Source organism: Carlito syrichta, unplaced genomic scaffold (assembly GCF_000164805.1).
Source record: "Carlito syrichta isolate Samal-C Ts95f unplaced genomic scaffold, Tarsius_syrichta-2.0.1 Scaffold91638, whole genome shotgun sequence".
Lineage (NCBI taxonomy): Eukaryota > Metazoa > Chordata > Mammalia > Primates > Tarsiidae > Carlito > Carlito syrichta.
In genome coordinates this window covers 52,703-62,167 of record NW_007035734.1, presented here as the reverse complement: position 1 = coordinate 62,167, position 9,465 = coordinate 52,703, and positions in this window count along the sequence as shown.

The following is a 9,465-nucleotide window of genomic DNA, read 5'->3' as shown; positions in this document are numbered from 1 at the left end:
CCCAGGCTGGAGTGCAATGGCATGCTCACGGCTACCGCAGCCTCGACCTGCTGGGCTCAGGCGATTCTTCTGCCTCAGCCTTCCAAGTAGCTGGAACAGGCGTGCGCCACCAAGCCTGCCTAATTTTTTTCTTTTGGTGAGGGGGGTTAATTGTAGAGATGAGGCCTCACCAAGTTGTCCAGGCTGGTCTTGAACCTGGGACTGAGGCAATCCTCTTGCCTCTGTCTCCCAAAGTGCTGGGATTATAGACATGAGCTGCTGCAGTCGACTTATACTTACATGTTTAAACTTCGATCACCTTCAAATCACTTTCCATTTGATGCAAGACTCCCATCAAGATGCTTTTTCCACTGCTCAAAATAGTTTTTAAGCTCATCAATTTTGATGCCTTTTAGTGCTTCTGATGTTTTTGTTTTTCACCTCTTCCACATCCACATCAGCAAAACATTTCTCTTTGAGGACTTTCTTCATTCAAGGAAACAAACAAACAAACAAACAAACAAAGTAGCTTGGACAAGGTCAGGTAAATAGGGAGAATAAGGCATGTGGGTCATACTGTTTTAGGCAAAAACTGCTAAACATTCAGCACAGTGTGGGCAGGTGTGTTGTCATGGTGGAAGAACCTTCCACCTGTTTGCCACAACTCAGGACATTTCTTCCACAAATTGTGCCTAACACAACCGTCTCAAAACCTCCAGATAAAAGCTTTGGTTTACTGTTTGATCCAGAGAAACAAATTCCAAGTATATTACACGGGGTCCATCTTCCAAAAGATAATTCTGGGTTATTTTTGGGGGGTCCCCCTTATACAGATGTTTCTCAATTGCTTTCTTCTTTTAGCCTTAATAGTGGAATTTACATATATCCTGTTAAACATCTAGATTGTTGGAGAGTGAAATTATTAAGAGCATGGGCTCCTGCAATCAGAATTCCTGGGTTCAAATTTAGGTTCCATCACTAATTAGCTGTGTGACTTTCATCTTGAAAAAATATGGCCGGGCTTGGTGGCTCAGCCTGTAATCCCGCGCCTTTGGGAGGCTGAGGTGAGTGGATTGCCTGAGCCCACGGGTTCGAGACCCGCCTGGGCAGTGAGACCTCATCTCTACAATAAATCAAAAAATTAGCCGGGCATGGTAGCGCGTGCCTGTAATTCCGGCTACTCGGAAGGCTGAGGCGGAAGGATCGCCGGAGCCCGGCAGGTCGAGGCTGCGGTGGCCGGGAGCGGCCACTGAGACTTCAACTAAAAAAAAAAGAAAAGAAAAGAAAAAATATGTATCAGCCGGGTGCCGTGGGTCAGGCCTGTAATCCCAACACTTTGGGAGGCAGAGGTGAGAGGATTGCCTGAGCTCAGGGGTTGGAGAACAGCTTGAGCAACGTGGCAAGACCTTGTCTCTACAATGGATCCAAAAATTAGCTGGGCATGGTGGCACATGCCTGTGGTTCCAGCTACTTGGAAGGCTGAGATGGAAGGATCACCTGAACCCAGCATGTTGAGGGTACAGCTTGTTGAGGCTAAGCGTGTCACTGCACTCCAGCCTGGGCAACAGAGTGAGACTCCACGTCAAAAAAGAAAAAAAGAAAAAGAAAAACTATATATCTATGCCTTAATCTCCTTACCTGCAAAATAGTGATACTAAGAGTATCTTCTTCATAAAGTTATTGTGGGGATTAGAATTAACATATGACAAGCTTTAGTAAATGCCACATGTTACTACTCATTATGGATTGCACACAAAGTGTTAGATTACTTTAGTCTCTATTCTTCCATGCAGTACCTGTATTAACTTTTCAGCTTCATGCTACTTTAAAGAAAACTGATATACATCAGTATTTAGCCCTCATTCTTGGATGTTGAAAAGGACTAGATTACTGACAATGGCAAGGCATGGAAGGCCTTTCTTAAGTCTGACAATGATCTTTTATTTTATTTTTATTTATTTATTTATTTATTTATTTGAGTTGGAGTCTCACTCTGTCGCCCAGACTGGAGTGCAGTGGCCACTCCCGGCTACCGCAGCCTCAACCTGCTGGGCTCCGGCGATCCTTCTGCCTCAGTCTTCCAAGTAGCCGGAATTACAGGCATGCGCTACCATGCCCAGCTGATTTTTTGATTTATTGTAGAGATGAGTCTCGCTGCCCAGGCAGGTCTCCAACCCGTGGGATCAGGCAATCCACTCACCTCAGCCTCCCAAAGGCGCGGGATTACAGGCTGAGCCACCGAGCCCAGCTTGATCTTTTATTTTAAACAACGTTATTGAGATATCATTCACACACCATACAATTCACTCATTTGAAATGTACAATTCAGTCAGGTGAGGTGGCTCATACCTGTAATCTCAGCACTTTGGAAAGTGGAGGTGAGAGGACTGACTGAGGTCAGAGGTTCGAGACCATGAGCAACATGGTGAGACCTCATCTCTAGAATAAATTTTACAAAAAAATTAGCCAGGCGTGGTGGTGTGTGCCTGTAGTTCCAACTACTTGGAAAGCTGAGTCAGAAGGATCACCTGAGCCCAGCAGGTCAAGGCTGTAGCAGCCATGAGCATGCCACTGCACTCCAGCCTGGGTGACAGAGTGAAACTCCAACTCAAAAAAAAAAAATTTACGATTTAATGGCTTGTAGTATATTCGCAAACTTGCGCATACATCAACACAATTAATTTTAGAATATTTTCATTATTACTAAAAGAAACCTCATACCCTTTAACTGATACCCCCTACTATCCCATCCCCCAGCTCTAGGCACCCACTAATCTACCTTCTGCATCTATAGATTTGCATTTTTGATCACTTCTTATTTCTTCAGTCATATTCAGATACTAGATACAGTAAGCCTCCACATACTAACGAGTTCCGTTCCAAGTGCACATTTGTAAGTCCAATTTTTGTTCGTAAGTCCAACAAAATTAGCCTAGGTACCTGATTAACACAATCGGCTATATAGTACTGTACTGTAATAGGTTTATACAAATAATATATAACAAAAAAATAAAGCCTTTTTAGTCTTACCGTACAGTGCCTTCAAAGGTACAGCAGTACAGTACAACAGCTGACATACAGGGGCTGGCACAGAGTGAACAGGCAAGAAGAGTTACTGATTGGGGCAGGGAGTGGCGGTGAGAAATGCTTGAGTTGAAGACTTGTCAGCAACTGGAAATGGAGGGCAAGCTGCAATTTCATTCATGCCTGATGTTGATGGCACAGGTTTTTGGCTCCTTGGTGGATTCAATTCTGTCTACCCTCTTGAAAAAATCAAAACATGCTGAGTAGCAGCATGTTTTTCATCATAGATGCACGGTAGCACCGGATTGCATTCTGAATGACTGTTGCAACCTTCGTGCAACGTTCTACGTTCAGGTACTGTGCCTCAAAAACTAACTGCCTCCTCAAATAATGCAAATGCACATTTGTGTCTCTGAAAGTTCACAACGTTAAGGCTTGTATGTAGGAGACTTACAGTATATCAATTCACCCACCTGGTTCAATTTTTTAAAAAATGTACACTGTATTTATTTATTTACTTATTTGAGTTGGAATTTCACTCTGTTGCCCAGGCTGGTGGGCAGTGGCACCCTCATGGCCACCGCAGCCTCCACCTGCTGCACTCAGGGGATCCTTTCATCTCAGCCTTCCAAGTAGCTGGAACTACAGACATGTGTCACCATGCCTGACTAATTTTTTTTTTTTTTTTGTGAGTTGGAGTCTCACTCTGTCACCCAGACTGGAGTGCAGTGGCCGCTCCTGACCACCGTAGCCTTGACCTGCTGGGCTCCAGCGATCCTTCTGCCTCAGCTTTCCAAGTAGCCGGAATTACAAGCATGCGCTACCACGCCCGGCTGATTTTTTGATTTATTGTAGAGATGAGGTCTCGCTGCCCAGGTGAGTCTCGAACCCGCGGGTTCAGGCAATCCACTCACCTCAGCCTCCCAAAGGCGCGGGATTACAGGTTGAGCCACCAAGCCCAGCTAATTTTTTTTTTTTTTTAATTGTAGAGACGAGGTCTTGCCAAGTTGCCCAGGCTGGTGTCAACACGTGGGCTCAAGCAATCCTCTCACCCCGGCCTCCCAAAGTGCTGGAATTATCAGTGTGAGCCATCGTGCCTGACCGGTGTTTGTTTATTTATTTATTTATATATTTTGAGTTGGAGTCTCACTCTGTCTCCCAGACTGGAGTGCTGTGGCCGCTCCCGGCCACGCAGCCTCGACCTGCTGGGCTCCAGCGATCCTTCCGCCTCAGCCTTCCAAGTAGCTGGAATTACAAGCATGCGCTACCATGCCCGGCTGATTTTTTGATTTATTGTAGAGATGAGGTCTCGCTGCCCAGGCGGGTCTCGAATCCGTGGGCTCAACCTCACCTCAGCCTCCCAAAGGGGCAGGCTTACAGGCTGAGCCACCGAGCCCGGCTTAATTTTTTGATTTATTGTAGAGTTGAGGTCTCGCCAAGTTGCCCAGGTGGGTCTCGAACCTGCGGGCTCAGGCAATCCACTCACCTCAGCCTCCCAAAATGCGGGATTACAGGCTGAGCCACCGAGCCCGGCTTGTATTTATTTAAAAAAAAAAAATTTTTTTTAGTGGGGAGGTCTCACTTGTCACCGAGGCTGGAGTGCAGTGGCATGATTACAACTCACCACAGCCTTGACCTCCTGGGCTCGGGCAATCCTTCTGCTTCAGCCTCCTGAGTAGCTGACACTTCAGGCCACACAACCACGCCTGGATAATTTTTAGACTTTTTGTAGAGTTGAGGTCTTGCTATACTGCCTAGGTTAGTCTTAAATTCCTGTGTTCTAGCAATCCTCCCACCTCAGCCTACCGAAGAGTTGGGATTACAGGCATGAACCACCTTGGTCGGTCTCAGCTATTGAATAAACTCAAAGTGTGGTGGAAGTGTCAGGATCATGTCTCCAAATAAACATTTTTGCTAGGTTTGCTTGTTTGGTGTGTATATGTGTGTGTTTCTGAGTCAGAGTCTCATTCTGTCGCCCATACTAGAGTGCAGTGGCATGCTCATGGCTACCGCAGCCTTGACCTGCTGGGCTCAGGTGATCCTTCCACCTCAGCCCTCCAAGTTGCTGGATCTATAGGCCCATGCCACCATCCCCAACTTATTTTTTTATTTATTGTAGAGACAAGGTCTGGTCAAGTTGCCCAGGCTGGTCTTGAACACCCAGGTTCAGACAATCTTCTTGCCTCCCCTCCCAAAGTATTACGGGCATGATTACAAACAAAGATTACAGGCATGAACCACCGTGCCTGGCTTTTTTAAAACAGGCTAGTCACGTGAAGCAGTGGGAGTGGAGACATCAGAACCTTAGTACTTAGAAGACTGCTGGCTATAGGTATCTCAAGACAATGGGTTCTCTGATCAGGGTTATACCGCAAGAAAAGATGCCAGGCCAGTTATGCCTCTTAAGAGACCAGACTCTTCATTGCTGTCTGCTATGAAGAAACAGCTGTAAAGAAACAGCCTGTAGTAGTTCACAAACTCACCAGGTACATCTCCCATCACTGCTTGGTGTGGAGGAGAAGAAAAAGAAAATCTCTAAATTGACATTTCTACTAAACTAGATTTTTTTTTTGCAACGCAAGTCAATCTTTATTAAAAATTGCAGTATTAATATATAACAATTCTTGTTACAATAGATATGCTTTTGAAAATTTTAAATCTGAGCTCATCTACTCATCTTATTCATAAAAAATTAAGAGTATTAGCCGGGCTCGGTGGCTCAGCCTGTGAAATCCCGCGCCTTTGGGAGGCTGAGGTGAGTGGATTACCTGAGCCCGCGGGTTTGAGACCCGCCCGGGCACCTTGGCGAGACCTCATCTCTACAATAAATCAAAAATTAGCCGGGCATGGTAGCGCGCGCCTGTAGTTCCAGCTACTTGGAAGGCTGAGGCGGAAGGATTGCCGGAACCCAGCAGGTCGAGGCTGCGGTGGCAGGGAGCAGCCACTGCACTCCAGTCTGGGCGACAGAGTGAGACTCCAACTCAAAAACAAACAAACAAACAAACAAACAAACTAAAAAAAAAAAAAGAGTATGACCTGAATTAACTGAACTGACTCAGGAAGATACTCCATTCCTTGACATGGACACATGAATTCAGTGCAGAGGTGAGTGACGCTTTTTAACACTGGAAGACAACGTTGACTCACCTTAAAAAAGTACCAAGAGAAAGGTGTAAGAAACAGTATTTAAAGATCACATTTAAGCCGGGCTCGGTGGCTCAGCCTGTAATCCCACGCCTTTGGGAGGCTAAGGTGAGTGGATTGCCTGAGCCCACGGGTTCAAGACTCGCCTGGGCAGCGAGACCTCATCTCTACAATGAATCAAAAAATCAAGCCGGGCTCGGTGGCTCAGCCTGTAATCCTGCGCCTTTGGGAGGCTGAGGTGAGTGGATTGCCTGAGCGGCGAGACTTCATCTCTACAGTAAATCAAAAAATCAGCCGGGCATGGTAGCGCATGCCTGTAATTCCGGCTACATGGAAGGCTGAGGCGGAAGGATCGCCGGAGCCCAGCAGGTCGAGATTGTGGTGGCCGGCAGCGGCCACAGCACTCCAGTCTGGGTGACAGAGTGAGACTCCAACTCAAAAAAATAAATAAGTAAATAAAAATAAAAATAAAAATCACATTTAAAAAAAAGGAACCATTTCTTCTTCAGTCACAAGTCCTAAGGCTCCCTGGGGCCTGTGCGCACAGTGACCCTGCCAGGAGCACAAAATAGCTGGCCTCAGATCTGGCCCATAGTCCAGCTACTGGTCAGTCTGCACAGGAACCTGCGGGTACAGCACAAACTGAGAGGACATGCTCACCATGCCTGGAAACACACCACTCTCCTGAAGGCCATTGGGTTCCTTGGACAGAGATGCCCCCTGTGTCTCCACATCCAAGTGACTCAGTGTTACTAGTCTTGGGGCTGAAATACAGTTATCCCCACAAGCTCTCTCTTCTTCACATGAGCGGGGAGTATGGAAGAAAGAGGCCCTCTGCAACACACGCAGGACCAGTGCCCGGGCCCTTACCAGAAAAGGCCATGCCCTGCCCCTCAGCTGTGGTAGACTCGAGAAGGCACAGACAGAAAAAGACCCCACACAAGAGGGGATGCAGAGGAGAGTTGCACCCTCAGCCTCCCCTAAGTCAGCCACACTCCTCTTTAGAGACTCCCTTAGAAAGCACCAAGAGAAGGACCAGACATGGCCACCCATCTCAGCCACACCCCTACCACCTGCTGCTGTCACTGTCTGAGCAATCAATGCCCAGACTGGCAACAGGTGGGATGTCCAACTGCCAGCTGCCGGCTGAGGAGAAGGTGCCCCAATTGGTCAGAGTAATACTGTTTTCAATGTTTAAAAAGGACAGGGAAAGCAGCCTGGATCTCCTTTTAAAGCAGACCTCAGTGTTTACACGGCTGGTACAGGTCAGTCTCCCACCACCATTCATTGGCACACTCAGACTACTGGGGGAACAACACTGCCAGATGCCAGTACGTTCCACACTGCTGCAAGGTTGTGCTTCCTCTCATGACTGATGTACCCCCAAAAGACACGTGCCAATTACTTCATGGACTCACTAATAAACTAGATGCTACCCAGTTTGGTATGGACAAAGACCAGTCATCTTTAGTTTGAACGCTTATTAACTCAAAGCTCAGGCAAAGTAATGTGAATTTAAAGAATTTCAATCCTGTAACGATGACTTCCTTTCAAGCAGTTCTGCTGTTAGTGTTTAGGGAGTAGGATAAGCACCTCATTTGTAGCACAAGAAAACTGGTTTGTAAAGGTAGTCCTCTCTACTAAGGCACCTCTCTGCAGTAAATACTTGCTCCATATTCCAATCAACACAATCTATTATAATAGAGTTTTCTTTATTTATTTATATTTGAGTTGGAGTCTCACTCTGCTGCCCAGGCTGGAATGCAGTGGCACACTGCTCACAGCCACTGCAGCCTCGGCCTGCTGGGCTCTGGTGAGCCTTCTGCCTCATTCCAAGTAGCTGGAACTACAGGCATGCACCACCATGCCTGGCTAATTTTTTGATTTATGGTAGAGATGAGATCTCGCCAAGTTATCCAGGCTGGTCTCGAACCCGTGGGCTCAGGCAATTTTCTCACCTTGGCCTCCCAAAGTGCTGGGATTATAGGTATGAGCCACTGCGCCCGACCTATAATAGTGTTTTATTTATTTATTTATTTATTTTTGAGTTGGAGTCTCACTCTGTCGCCCAGACTGGAGTGCAGTGGCCGCTCCCGGCCACCGCAACCTCAACCTGCTGGGCTCCGGTGATCCTTCCGCCTCAGCCTTCCAAGTAGCCGGAATTACAGGCATGCACTACCACGCCCAGCTGATATTTTGATTTATTGTAGAGTTGAGGTCTCGCTGCCGAGGTGGGTCTCGAACCCGCGGGCTCAGGCAATCCACTCACCTCAGCCTCCCAAAGGCGCGGGATTACAGGTTGAGCCACCGAGCCCGGCTATAATAGTGTTTTAAATACAACAATTGACAAAATGATATTAAAATCAGTTTGGAAAAATAGATGACCATAAAGAATATTCTGGGGGGGCACACCTCATCAACAAGGGTATCTGCATAATGACCATTTGTATACCTAACCCTGAATTGTATCCCACATCTTTAAAATACAAAAAAAAACAAACAACATTTTAAAAAGAACACTGAAGGCACAGGAGGGTCATTCAATTGTTTATGGCATTCATTTATTTTGAAATCTATCAAAAGCTATATAATATATACTTGAACTTTGATTTAGTATTCCTGTAACTTTTTTTTAAACATATTTTTTATTTTAAAATTGCGGGGTACAGCTAAGGGTTAGGTATACAAATATGCATCGTTCAGGCACCCTTGTTGATAAGGGGTGTCTCCTCGTCCCCAGGCAGATATTGACTACCATTAATTCCACCTCCCTTCCCCTCCCTACCCCCTCATAGTTTCCCACCACTGTCAATCCTTATAGTGTTATGATAGATGTTCAAGGTCCACTATATGAGTGAGAACATGTGATACTCAGATCTTTGTTTCTGTGAGAGATCGCTCAGTATTATAGACTCTAGTTCCATCCAGGTTGCTGTGAAATTCATGATTTTGTTCTTTTTTATGGCTGTGTAGTATTCCATCGTGTATATTTACCACATTTTTTAAATCCAATCCTCTTTTGATGGACAGCATGGTTGGTTCCAGGTTCTTGCTATTGTGAACAATGCTGCGATAAACATACATGTGCAGGTATCTTTTTTATAGAGTGATTTGAGTTCTTCAGGGTATATTCCCAGTAGGGGGATTGCAGGGTCATATGGGAGGTTGATATTTAGAACTTTTAGGAATCGCCACGCTGCTTTCCACAGAGGCTGCACTAGTTTACACTCCCACCAACAGTGTAGCAGTGTTCCCTTTTCACCACATCCTCTCCAGCATCTGTTATTTTTTGAGTTATTGATAATTGCCATTCTGACA